The sequence below is a fragment of the Camponotus vicinus genome, unplaced genomic scaffold, assembly GCF_025532165.1.
Source record: "Camponotus vicinus isolate PSW18456_S1 unplaced genomic scaffold, iyCamVici1.0 SCAF_1, whole genome shotgun sequence".
Classification (NCBI taxonomy): Eukaryota; Metazoa; Arthropoda; class Insecta; order Hymenoptera; family Formicidae; genus Camponotus; species Camponotus vicinus.
Window position 1 is genome coordinate 10685516 of NW_028141945.1, and position 14926 is coordinate 10700441.

Genomic DNA, 14926 nt, shown 5'->3' on the forward strand with positions numbered 1-14926 from the left:
TTTCGTTGAGTTTGATTACGCAAATGCTTATCCACGATTTAAGGGATGATGTATAAGGTATTTGGATTCAAAATTCTAACTCCATCAACATTTCGAGAAGTTATGAATTCAATCCTACGAAATATTAAAAAGTTTTCACTTCGAAAAATTTTATTTACTATTTTATTATTTTAATATCCTTGTTTCGCAATTTTTTATAAAGGAATCTTGATCGTTAAATGCTTATTGCATAAATCATACTAACGCTGTAACAAGATATATTACTCGATGCTGGGAAGAACCGCGATATCACGACTACAATTGTTCAAAAATTATATATCTTAAGTATCTTTCCCTCAACCTTCAACCTTGGGCTCGATAATACTTATCTACGATTTAGTGGATATATATGTATCTTCCTCCGACCTAAATAAAAAGGGTCTCCTGGGAAAAAAATCGTCCTCTTTTAAAAAGTAAACGGTTGGGGTGAATTTTTAAAATTATGAGATACCCGAGTATCATTAATTCAGAGACATTCCCGATAAAAGAAAGGGTCGAGTAATAATTTCGATATTGCTTAATATTCAAACGCAATCTCGGAAACAACGAGATTGTATTCGAATGCGTAAGTATGGAGCTAAGCGATAAATCATACGACGTGGGCTGGAATTTTGTTCGTTAAATACATCAGCCTGAAAACTCCGGGAAATGTAAAATGGAGAGACGAGGGGAACATTAGCGAAAGCGCGACGACTAATGTCACGTGAGAAGATCGAAACTAATGGCAACGTAGGAACTTTGTAACTTCGAACTTTGCCGGATTACAAACTCGGCGCGTCTACTTCGTCAGGGAGGAAATTCGCGCCCTGTTTTTGTCACGAACGAACGCGGAGAACGTATTAAGGAATCACGACCGCGCGTGTAGTGACAGTCGCTTAAAAGCCGTCTTGAGAACTTTTGATTTCAACTAAACATTACGTCAATTTTATGAAATAATCGTGGCTAAGATTGTACAAGACTAATCTTGATATTGACTCGTCTTGTTTCGAAACTTGAGATAAACTCAAGACAAGATTTTTATACATAATTAATTATCAAAATTAAGATTTTCAAGATTTTATTGGTCTTATTGGTCAAAATTATTGATTTTTAATAGAGCTCAAATATATATATTTATAAATTAAGTGAGAAAAAAATCACTATATTTTACAAATTTAAAAAATCCAATAAATAAATAAAACATTTATATTAATAAACTTAGAAACAATTAAAATAATATAAAATTTTACACAATTATTTAACTACAGAAAAATTTGCATACAGGACATGTACGCTGTTCTTTGACTGTATGCAAGTGAGCTGCATCTGCATTCTATATAATAAATGTATGCAACTGCCTTTTCGAGCATAAAGATATTATATTAAAAATTGTTAAATATTATTTAAACAATTAATCAATATTAGACAAAAATTGTTAATAAAATCGAGACAAGACGATATAAGGAATTTTTGTTAGAAAGATTTATTCGAGAGCAAGACAGGATTTAAGTTCTCTAAATTTTCAATACTGATATAATATTTTTACAAAAATTGTCTAATCTTGAGTTTTGTGCAATTCTAATCATGACTTATAAATTATGTATCTACGCAAAATCACACAGAAATCCTTGTATCGATGAATCTCGAAAGAAACACGAATGTCTCGCATATTTCTAAATTTTTTACATGCGTAGATATTTGTTTTCTTTTTCGGGAAAAAAAGCGACCGATTACGTTTCGATGTATTTATTGCACATCGATGTTTTCGAAGTTCAAATTATTTTTCGCTATGAATAAGCATCGTCTCTGTCGCACGACAGCGAAAAACAGAAACTCAGCGAGCGAAATGCATATTTCGATATCGAAAATATTCTATCGCGAGAGATTCGCTCGGAAATTGCAAACCCGACGAGAGGGCCTAACGAACCGCGAAGCACCGAGTCAACAGCTGTTCCGGGGAAGTACATCCGCGATTTATTCGCGTCTCTTTTTCTGTCAATTCAATTACATCGACCGCTCGTACGAGGCTGCTTTTATCGCGAACGCACGCTCCTGGCATGGATGTGACCAGCGTATATGCATACGTATATTTGCCAGTGGTAAGTAACACGCTCGATTAAACCGGGATATCGCGTGGGCGTGAATGTGTGCAAACATGGACCGATCGGGTCCGTTGTCGACGAGAGGCAACGGTAGATGCGATCCATCCGGTCGTATACGGAATTTCGTCTTAGCACGCACGTCATGCATCGGCCGCGAATATGTAGCAGGAGGACATTCGCGTTCAAGGCACTTGCGATGAGAGTCGATCCCGAGCTGGCCACTTCGCAATTCGGCCTACATTCTGTCGCAATCGATAATAAAGGCGATAAAATACGAATTCCGGATTCGAGACGGGCAGAAGAAAACGCATTCTCTGACCTAACAATAACAAGATTGTACACACTTAATATTTAGATATGCTACTAATGTATTTACATATGTAAGCTAATATTTGAATTTAATTTTCTGTTCTATTTATTTTTATACAATGTTCAATATTAAGATATTTTCATTTTTTTCTCTTCCACAGTTATGTCTCGAAAGCATGTTCATGTGTATTTACATGTAATATTCTCTTGACATCTTATTCCTGAATATCAACAACTAATTTCTTCTTATTTTCGTCTTTCTTCGCGTATTTCTTGATAAATCTTCTTTATTTATTATAGTTTTTTATTTTTTTTTTATTTAAAACTTTTTACTCTTTTGATATTCCCATCTTTTTTATGAAATTAAAGACCATTCCGGATTATTTATCCTCTTAACCGACAAGGGACATACCCATAAAGTTCAAAGACAATTTTTTTCAAATAAATTATTAAAGGTCAAGACGCAGGATATATCTTTTTTTGTTTTTGTATGTATTTGAACCGTCATTTGTAATCTTCTCATTCTTCATTGTTATAATGTCAATTTTCATTTGTCTTAGTTTTTATTGAAGATGGTCCAAAAAAGGACCGAACCGTTTGACAATTAAAAAAGAATTTTAAAAAACCAATTAATTTGCATCTTAATTACTGCGCTTGACTTTTATTAGCCTTTTCTATTTGAATTTATTTATTTAGTATATTAAAACTTTTTTTGCTAATTTATTGATTTTAATTTTGTTTACAACTTTGTCTTTAATGTCAATGAAAACCTAATAAAAAAAGTAGAGAGAAAATGAAAGAGAGAGAGAGAGAGAGAGAAGGGTCTCATAAAATATCCACGCTATTTGAGCAATATCTATTGGAGAAAAAACAGTTGTATGAAACGCGACAATATTTACGATGCACTTGGCACGACCGCAACATCGCGGGGAGTTTGTTAAAACTATAAAACTGTTATCGTTCATTGTTTTTTTTTATCAGTAACGTTGTTTTTTTTTATCAGTGTAAAAACAGCGTAAAAAAACTTCACCGAGTTTCGCGTTTTCGTTCCCCGGCGGGTATCTCATTTCGCCAGCTGCTCATATTTTGCGCCATTTTCATATCGTTCATATGTCGCGATGTCGAAAACATCGAGAGCTCCAAGGCAAATGGAGATACGAGACGAGATAGATCGAGAAGAGAGATCGAGGAGTTCTCGATCGAACGAGGGAAATTCGGCCGATATTTTTCCGGACGCCGCAGCATCTCGCATTTCCCTCTTCCATTCGAATCTATTATCGCATCTATTGTCTTCTTTTTTCATCGCGATGCATGCACGAAAGCCGCGAGTCCCCAGATACGAAGAGCGGATGCGGCAAACTGCACGCTAGATTAATATATCGACCAATGGCAGCCATTGATCGACGCCTAGGCCGAGGCACACGGCCTATTCGCTCGGCTAGATAAAGCTACATGCATTATGCATGCATACTGGATGCACATACAGGCCCCGAGAGACGATAACGATACGCTTAAATTGCGCAAAATTTCAAATGAGAGCGTACGCGGCGCGAGACTGAGATGGATGTTCTAGGACTGCTTTGACATACAAAACTGGTCGATGAGAGTTTTATGACGACCCCTTTTATGCGAAGCAATGACACTTTGTTTTCCTTAAATAAAGAGAAATTGTTACACTGAAAGATTCGTTGTTCTTTATGTTAAAATAAATTCATTTTTAATAATCGAAAATCTTTTTAAAGATGGAAGATGTCGAAGACTGATAACTGTCTTGATGATTAATAAAAATGATTCCAAAACTTTAATAAAGTAATACGGGATAAGTCTTCGTATTAAAAATAAAATATATACATATACACACTTAACGTATCATAATTAAAACAAAATTTTTTTCGATAGTTTTCTTATTTTGATTTAATATTTATTTTGATAAATATTTTTTTTACAATAACACGATACTAGTGTTTATTGAAAAAATTCCTTTCCGACGTGTCATATTCAATTTTCAACTCCATGTATATTGAAATGTAAAAAGCTATGAAATATCATAAATTAAGATGCAATTTTACCAGATATAATGATTTTTTTTTTTGGAAGCCGTGCTTCTTTTCCAACGAGTGCAACGTATGTATTTCGCAAGCTCTCTCGCCTTGGTTTCAGTTTCCAATATTTTCCGCCCGTGTACTCTTGCCATTCTGGTAATCAATATACCGATAATCTGTCAACTTGAGTAAAAATGCAAGCCGATTTTATGTCGGTGCTGCAATGCACCATTTTTACCGTATTTTTAAATACGTGAAAATTTTTTAAAGTGTTTAAATTTTTTAATATCCCTCTTCTTTGCAAATATAAATAATTTTAAAAATGAATAAGCAACAAAAAATATAAAAGATGAGAAAAATGAAATTTCGTACACGTGAAGACTTATAAAAATATAATATATGTATGTACATATTTACATATATACATATTTTATTCCATTTAGAACAATTTTCTTTGATGTATAGTTAAAAAAAGCAGCGAGCCGATGATTAATTGCGCAGATTCCGACTTGATTACCATGCAAATTTCAGAAACCTTCTCTCTCTCTTTTAGTTTAATCACAGGGTACACCACACACAATTGTACACGGGTTGTGTTGGCAACAATAAACGTTCTCGTTCGTTAAATGATCTAACCGATTGCACTCAGGTTGCAGTCAAACCGATTTTATTGATAGCCGAGTACGAAATTTCGATGCCGAAAACCGGGATGTTTGAATGCCAAGGACGTGAGGCAATCCCGTGATTAGTACTTGTTTGTTCGACAAACAATGCGTACGATGGACCAAGGGTATCGTCGATAGCAATATGATATGGCGATGCATATCGATACGATAATGTCTGGCTCATTCGATCGATCTGCAAAGCACCAATTGTGAGTACTTAAGTACCTAGTTACTCGTGCGATTATTGAAAGATCTAATTATTAGCTATCGAGAAAATTAAAACAAGATTAACAAAGATCATGTTCTTATCGAGTTGGAAAAAATATTTCAATATCATATTTTTACAATTTCAGTGTCATGTATTTTTGTCCTAGATTATAAAAAGAATTATTATCACAAAATTTAGGAGAAATTATTTTTTATAAAGATTTTATTTACGCATAAATCTAAAATAAAAAAAACACTTTTAAAAATATGCATCATACATATATTGTATAACTTGATATTTCTTTGTTAAATTATTACAATAAAAAATTAGAATAGGATAGTATCAATAGTAATCTGCTTGTAATAGTATTAATAGTATTACTAGTAATCTGAGATTTTAATATAATATTCATTCCATCTGTATAATTTGATAAAAAATACAAAACGCAATTGTTTATATTTTATCCCATTTCTATTTTTTTATTTTTATAATTTGTTTTTTTAAACATGATATATTCCATGAAAGAAATTTTTACGTAAAGATCGCACTGCAGAATTTTGTGTACGAGCGTTGCAAGCAGAAAAATATTTTTTTCTAATTCCGCATAGATAGATATGATTGATAGAAATCTCGGTTAAAATAATACGGAAGGATCTGGAGCGTATTTTCATCTTCATTTTCATACTCATAAAGAAATATGAAATTGTGGCCGACTACTTTTGTAGTGAGAAAGAACAGAAAATGTACCAAAGATAAAAAAAGACGAGTAAAGTAAAAATATATACTTTAAATTTACAGTGAGAGAACATTTATGTACAACAATATCTCATGTTTCTATTATAACAAAAATATACAAAAATATACATCTCTCTTGAAGATAATATAGAGAATAGAAAAATAAAAAATTATAGATGCTATAATACTCTTATTTTAAAAGTGTGATTTCTTCTGTAATGATAGAATGATTACATAATGCACATACGTACTTTCATTTATTTAATTGTGCTATTGTACGTGGACTATTTTGTAATGAGTTAATTTCGCCATAATTATTGTGATATAATAATTTTTATAAAAAGGATGGCGTAAACACTCGCCATCTTGCTTATAAATTATCGGAGCATTTATATATTTCGTGTTTCTCGTGCAATAATCGTGTTCGTTAACCGTTTACCAACTATCGCGAACACGATGCGTTGCCTGTCCGATTTTTAACGTGTACGTTGCCATGTTCTATTCGCGTGAATCGCAATCTAGAATAACGAGCAATTGGTTATACGCGAAGATATGCATAGATTTCTCTACAAACGTAGATCACTGACTACGCTAGCCGGACGCGTGATTAATACGCGTTAGCGATTCATCATAGCAATGTTAATTTCTGTGGCAGGTAAATGTAGTTCATGTTTCCACATCACGCACCTTGAATATGCCACTGTTAGGTTTAACAACAATTTCATACGTCAGCGTAGCGAGGTGCTTCATCGTTCCGATTTATAATTCAATTTGCGCGATATGTTAGGTATATTTATTCCAAATATTACATTTCAGTAAAAAAAATTCTGAAATTCTCTGCCAATAAATTGATTTTTATAACATGCAATAAAGTTCAATTAATCTTTATAGTCGCTATTTTATTCTCAATATTCAAACTGATTATATCGAAAAGCCTCAAACCCTTGTGCAGTAAACATTGATTAAAATGCGCGAGAGAAATAGAGGGAGGAGACACTTAAATTAAATTCTAAATCTATTTAGCATTATTATCACGAGATCTAAACAATAGTACAATTGTATCGCATTCATTAATTATTAATCGTAACCGTGCCGCGAATGGAAATTGCAATTCGGTGTATTAACTCGCGCTCCGTTTTGTACATTCATTACGCGTAAAATTCACTCGTGTCTCTCTACAAATAATCATAGTCATTGAACATCAATCTCTCACCAAGCATAATAAAATCTCTTCTCTCGTCGTCAGTTAACGCGTATAAAATCGGTCGACATTTTACATGAAAGAAAGATGCGTTAAATGTCATTATATAATAGCGAGTTACGTCGCAAATTTTTTTCTCGAGTGGCGCCTCTTGCTTTTTACGAGCGTCGCGTCGAGGGCAATATCGAGCGTCCGCAGCTTGAATTTATGAAGCTACTTCTGCGTTATCATGACAATGAAGCGACGTAATGTTCTTGCGCGCTTTATTATACGGCATCTATTGTGCCGTAATTACGTCGATTCTCTATGCGCGTCAGGCTGCTTTCAAAGTTCTGCGGCACTCCGCATTTTGCGTTAAACATGCTCGCAACGTCATATTATACTGTGCGTAATTGCGCTGCTTTTACACAAAGATGACCAAGATGACCATTTGGAATTATTCTTGCATGTAACAAAAAAGAACGCATTCTCTTTGTCTCGCGAACAAACAGCTAAAGCGTTTCTCTTTTTCCTCTATATTTAACATGTAAATAAATTTAAATTTTAAGAAGGAAAATAAAAATGCGTATTTTCACAATATTTTGCAAGAGTAGATAAGTAATAATCTATATAATTTGTGTGCCTCTATTGTTTCTAACTTTATAATTTTTATTATTCTTTATATAATTTGCTTTAGATTAAAAGTTCATTATTTATTAGCAAAGAGAAAGATATATATATTTCTTTCATACTTGTATATATGAATTATATCAATTTCGAAATATTTAAATACCGATTTGATGCGAGGTATTAGTGAATGAAAATCGAGAATTCAACAAACGTGATGTTAAGATTGATTCTAGATGCACATTTTAATTAAAGATGGATAGGATGAGAAAGTTATACTGTGTAACGTGACTCTGTCTACGCCAAGGTATCATCTTGAGATCAATTTACGTACAAAAAAAAAGATCTCTCTCTCTCAGCTTCCTTAGAAGCCCTGGCTTAACACTTATCCTCTCTTGTGGAAAGCGACGTGGAATGAAATATGCGTCTTACCGTCCTCTCCTTTATGTACAAAATTCAAGAGGTTTCGGAGAGTATTCTAAGTAAATTTAGTTAAGAGCTTTGCACATCGGCTGAATAATCTCTGAATGTCACACACGCTTTTCTTCAATAAAATATGAATCGTTTTCTTAGCTTCAATTGTTCAGTAAATGATCGGAACAAAGAACTTAAAGATTTGTATGATAGCATAAAAATATATAAAAGTAACTTTTAATTTATTTAAAAAATCCACATGGATATTAATGATAATAATCTTACATAATTTATTTTGGTTTAATAGCAATTAAAGAGGGAAAGATACAATGTATATTTTTTTAATATTTAATATGCAATTTAATAACTTTACATATTTTATTTATCAGGAAAATTTCCAATATTATCCGAATACAAGTGTGTGAAAACGAGCTAATATAGCTGATAAAATAGAACAATATAGTCGATGTGGTGGTATTGGCGAAATCATCACGCTGCCATTTGTTTTCGGATTATAATGATCCCATTTCAGTTTACGTTATTATGCGAAATAGAACATGATTTAGCGGCATTTTGAGGAAATTTTGTGCGCGGACGAAACATCACATTACTCGTGTATAATTAATATGTATCATGTATAATGTTTCATAGTCTTGCAAATTGCAGCAATCTGACTCTATAATAATTGTGACATAAAAAATTACTTTTATTTTAGGTTCTCGAATCTCTGAAAATAATAACGCAACTCATCAATTGTTGTACTGTATATTAAAAAATTAAAAAAGAAAGATGAACTTTTTTACTTTTGATGTTTTGATTTCACGCTAGTTGCACGCGTTGAATTAAAATAAATATAATAAAAATTACTAATATAATATTATTATTATTATTTTTTCTTTTAATTTATTTGTAGCACAACAGTTTTTCGATTAAATACGAATAAGTTTATTTAAGTATGAATATATATCTACAAATTAAAATTAAAGATAATTAATATTCATTGCAATATTCATAGATTCTGTAGACTATTCGACGATTACACATAAATCTCATAAAATACGTACAATAACTCGCATTAATATTCGGACACTATGATGTGCGAGATATTATTGCTGTTATATTTGCTTACAATAATGTTAACGAAGTAATTGTGGTATCATGTATTAAAGTGAACATCGTAGTTGGAAAAAACATAAATTTTATTTATTTAATATACATATGTTTGTAAATAACAAAGTATAAGTGAAATAATATACAAATTTCATGTCGCAAAAATATTCGGACACTAAACAAATTACATTAATTTCGTATGAAATATGCTTATTTAAAAAATATTATAGTGAATATTAATACTTTGTTGGAAAACTATTTTGTTTAATAACTTCGTGTAATCGCTTTGGCATATTAAAAATAATTTTTTTTAAATATTTCTGCGTAATATAGTTCCACTCTTCTATTAAACGTTTTAATTCTGGTACTGTTCTTATGGGTATTTTTCGAATATTAGGATCTAATTGATCCCATAAATTTTCAATGGGATTTAAATCCGGCGATTGAGGTGGTGGGTGCAGCACTTTAGGACAATTATATATAGTAAATATTTTTGTACTATTCTTGATTTATGTTTCGGGTCATTGTCTTGATAATATTATATATAAAAACCGTGGATACAATGGCAGAATAGCTCGAAAAAAACCGTATATAAACGAGAAGAATAGAAAGAAGATTGACTTCCGTTAAAGAATTTATTTTGAAAGATCAAACGTGGTGGAATAATGTAATATTTGCTGGTGAAAGCAAATTTAATCTTTTCGGATCAGACGTAAAATGGTTTGGCGTAAACGAAATGAGGAATTCCAAATCAAAAATTTGAAACCGACAGTGAAACATGGATGTGGAAGTGTAATGATATAAGATTGTATTTCGATGGCAGGCGTAGGTGAATTAGTTTTCATCGATAGCATTTTAAACAAATGCAAATATCTAAATATTTCGAAACAGAATTTAAGCAAAAGTTTTTTTCGAGCTATTCTGCCATTGTATCCATGGTTTTTATATATAATATTATCAAAACAATGACCCGAAACATAAATGAAGAATAGTACAAGAGTATTTACTATATATAATTGTCCTAAAGTGTTGCACCCACTACCTCAATCGCCGGATTTAAATCCCATTGAAAATTTATGGGATCAATTAGATCATAATATTCGAAAAATGCCCATAAGAACAATACCAGAATTAAAACAATATTTAATAGAAGAGTGGAACTGTATTACGCAGGGATATTTAGAAAAAATTATTTCTAATATGCCAAAGCGATTACACGAAGTTATATAAACAAAATAGTTTTCCAACAAAGTATTAATATTCACTATAATATTTTTTAAGTAAGCATATTTCATACGAAATTAATGTAATTTGTTTAGTGTCCGAATATTTTTGCGACATGAAATTTGTATATTGTTTCACTTATACTTTGTTATTTATAAACATATGTATATTAAATAAATAAAATTTATGTTTTTTCCAACTACGATGTTCACTTTAATACATGATACCACAATTACCTCGTTAACATTATTGTAAGCAAATATAACAGCAATAATATCTCGTACATCATAGTGTCCGAATATTAATACGAGTCACTGTACTTTGATAAATTACAATGACGTATAAACAGCGATTTTTATAATATGCGTTAATTAAACAATTAATTGATTATTTAATTAAAGCTAATCGTAATTGATTATTTAATTAAAGCTAATCGTAAAATAATTTCGCTGTTAATTTTGCCATCTCTCGATATTTGTTATGATTTGTCGCATTTCGATAACACTACGAAGCGTGGTGACCTTGCCGTTATTGTTTTTGTGCGGTGGCCTTGTCATTCCTAAGACTCAGGTGTTTTGTATGTCGTCGTATTATCAGTCGAAACGCCGTCGCGACAAGTCGCAGAAAACGCTAAAAGTGATAGATTATTACAATTAGGATTATCATTACAATTAGCTATTACCAACTCGCATGTTTAATTAATTGCTGACTCGTATCACAACGATGGGTATTTATCAAGCAAATTTGCTCGATTTACATACATATTTCAAGCACGAAATGTTAGGAAACATAAATTATAAATTATCATTTTATTATAATCTTTGCGATAATCCTTTTTAATAATACTTAAACGTTAATATTATTTTCAAATTTTAATTATTGATGAAATGTCGTGAATATGTTAACGAGTTAATTCTGGTAGAAATATCAATAGAGAAATATCAGTGAGTTAATTAGTAAATGCAATTGTTATTGATTTTTTAATGTTTATCAATCGCACATAATAAATAAAATTCAATATTTGTACATTGTTATAATTTGTCGAAATACGTATTTCGCGAAATTTATTCAGTTGTAATTGTCGATTAACATGAACCTAAGTATGTTTTCAAACATTACAATTCGTAAATAATTATTTTTAATTTTAATTTGTAGATTTATTCACTTACGTTATTATGCAAAATAAATTAGTCTAATAATAAGATAGTATAATATGATAGTATAATAAGATAGTATAATATTTGTTAGCAACAAGATGATAGTATTATCGCGAAAAATAATGCATGATTTTGGCCATAAGATTTTCAAATGTTAAGCGGATCATAACTTTAGATGTATTAACGTATATTATTCCTGTTACAATGTAATAAAATCTGCGGCGCGATCGGGAGTGCCGAGTTCAAAGTGCGATCATAATTAACTGCGTTTTCGCGAGTGAGTGCTTTAAAGAAGCAGCAAAGGATGAATAAAAAGGGGAAGACAGCCAGGAAGGTATCGGACGGCAGCGCAACCGTGAGGTGAGTAAATTATTATTTATTTGCAAATTTATAACCGTTTATTCCCGCAATAATTTTTGTGTGAGATATTTTTGTTATATATCATTGTGTAATTACGTGTAATATATAAAATATTTTTTTTAGATTGAATATTCGAATTGATATTAGAAATTTTAGAAATATTTTATTATATATAAATATTTTATTATACAGCCATTTATGTGTAAGCTATTTTCAGTGTTGAAACATTTTAAATTTTTTTCCAAAAACGCTGCAAATGAGGTTCAATTTTTTTCATTATTATTATTTGTAATCTTATTTGCGTGCTTTACACATTTTCATTGAATATTTAACCATAAGAATGTATAGTGTTGAGTAACGTTCAACACAGCTGATACCTTAGTGGGATCGATAGCTGTCAAATATTGAAAGTGATGAAGAAATCGTGACGATTAGCAATATCAATTTTAACTTGTATTTTAGTCAAGGACTTGTTTTCGACTAAATCAACCATGTCGAAAAAAAAAAGAAAAGAATCGATAACGGTATGTTTCTTGATAAAAAATCAGAATGAAAGAAAGGAGAAAAAGATGCGAAAATAGAAATACGATTCGGCAGTGACCTGATAGGAAACGGAGAAAAGAAAAGTGCGAGAGAAGGGACATATAGTCCACGATGGCAGATGTTCGAAAGGATTTTTCGCGAATTTCTTTCGTTGGAAATTGAAGTGAACGGAGAGTAGATATTCTGTAAATGGTGGAAAAGTCGTCTTTTAATCTCGACGATTCGGATGTTGACGCTCAAAGAATTATTACGTCGATTGTGTACGACTATGAATTCCATTTATAAAGTTCAACGATGCTTTCAATATCTTTTGTCAAGTTTAGCCGATCTTTCGAAAGATATTTGGAGTGCGAAATAACTTTCTTAACGTTTAACTATTTATCACAACTGTGGATTAATTCGAAGGGCAAAGCTCATTGAATGAGAATTCTTGAATGTATTTTGAGATAAATTTTTAATTTAAATTACATTAATAATTACACATTATTAAATAATATAAAAATATTAAATAAGATTAAAAATAATATATAAATATTATATAATATTATATAAATATTATATTTAATAAAATATTATATAATAATAAATATTATATAATAATAAATATTATATATAATAATTATTATTCGATATAATACATTATCCAATACATTAATGTAATAATCTGACTAATCTTTATTTGCTAAATGGATTGATAAGTAAAAATAGTTTATCCTCTTAATAAAAACTAATAATCTAATTATGTTATTATCAACTAATATAGCTACAAAAGAATAATATTAATTCCTTGTCGCGGAAAATGTTGTAAGAAATTGAATAATCTGCAGATTATGTTGTTATTTACATAGTGAGAATTATATTGTTACATAATTCGTCAATAGTACTGCCGCTTCTTTAAATGCAGGTAATTATATTGCAAGCAAGAAACTCTATGTAGGATAATTATCGGTGTAGTAATAATTGATATAGTTTGCTGGCGACGCAGTGTCAAAGGGGAGCAAAGTGCCCTTTACGATCCCTTGCATGATAAGTGTGTACCGATATAATATATTACGTCACGGCGCGTTAAGCTAATTTGTGGTGTAGGAAGCTCTACAGATTTAACAGCATGCTCGATTGCGTTAAATCTCTTTCGTCACAGCAGCATCAATTACACTTTACTGTAATTGGACATCTATATGATGAACGTGTCAATTATTCAAAGACTGATTGTTCGATCGTGTATAATCGAGCCTAAAATTCTTGATAGATCATTTTTTAATAACACATATTTTATGAGCAAGCGGTCTTTGCATATTTGAGAAAATTCTGCACATTCTCATGCTTAAGAAAAAGCATTCTTCCTTGATTTTCCACTGAAATCTTGTACTATAAAAGTATACATTTGAACGAACAAAGTTGTGTATTTAAAAAAAGACTCGTGTTAATAAATCATGCTTAATCTCTTAATTAAAACGTAACCCCTTCAAAAGCTAAAATATATTAATCAATTTATTGGATGGCAACTTTTAAGGAGGAACTGGATCAAAGTTAGAAGAAATCTAACATAATTAAAGTCTAATATAATTGAAATAATAAATCTAGCGTAATTAAAATAATAACTAAAATAATATTAAATAAATATTATCTTATATCGAACTAGCTTTATTATCATGATTGCATCATAAAAATTTCATATTGTATACAAAAATTTATGAAAATAAAAATTCTAACTTTACAGGGCAAATCTTTAACTGACGCACAAATTAATTTTATATTTTAAAATCATGCTTGAAATAAAAAATTCATGAATCTCGAAATGTATTTATTAACTTTTGACGTTAATCTCTCTCTCTCTCTCTCTCTCTCTCTCTCTCTCTCTCTCTCTCTCTCTCTCTCTCTCTCTCTCTCTCTCTCTCTCTCTCTCTCTCTCTCTCCCTCTCTCTCTCTCTCTCTCTCTCTCTCCGTGCAGTTTCTTCTTCAGTGCATTTCAAACTACATGCATTTGCTAAAATTACGGCTATAAAATTTAACGCATGTGTTATTTCCGCAGATAAGAATATATATTTTCGATAATAAAAATTATTGATCTCATAATTTTCAGAAATATGGAACGCAGCGACTCTTATTCAAATATTTGTTATAAATTATTAATTAAAATTCTCCAATTTCCGCGACTTGTACCAAACGATCCAGTTTCTCGTAAAAGATTGAGTAAAGCAGATATCTCAAACAATGGATAACAAATATTTG

General features: G+C 30.9%; 2 protein-coding genes across 10 annotated transcripts in view; one reads left to right on the forward strand and one right to left on the reverse strand.

Annotated features, from left to right (window-relative positions):
- The window catches only part of Dop1 (dopamine receptor, D1), a 150324-nt gene that overhangs the window by 33308 nt on the left and 102090 nt on the right, over nucleotides 1-14926 (reverse strand). The window lies entirely within an intron of this gene.
- The window catches only part of LOC145973726 (uncharacterized), a 97835-nt gene continuing 94149 nt past the window's right edge, over nucleotides 11241-14926 (forward strand). For 3 of the 4 annotated variants that reach the window (XM_083103304.1, XM_083103315.1, XM_083103317.1), the window contains exon 1: nucleotides 11241-12151. The gene's annotated coding sequence lies outside the window, so the exon portion shown is untranslated. The remainder of the gene's footprint in view (nucleotides 12152-14926) is intronic. The other variant, XM_083103308.1, reaches the window with a different exon arrangement.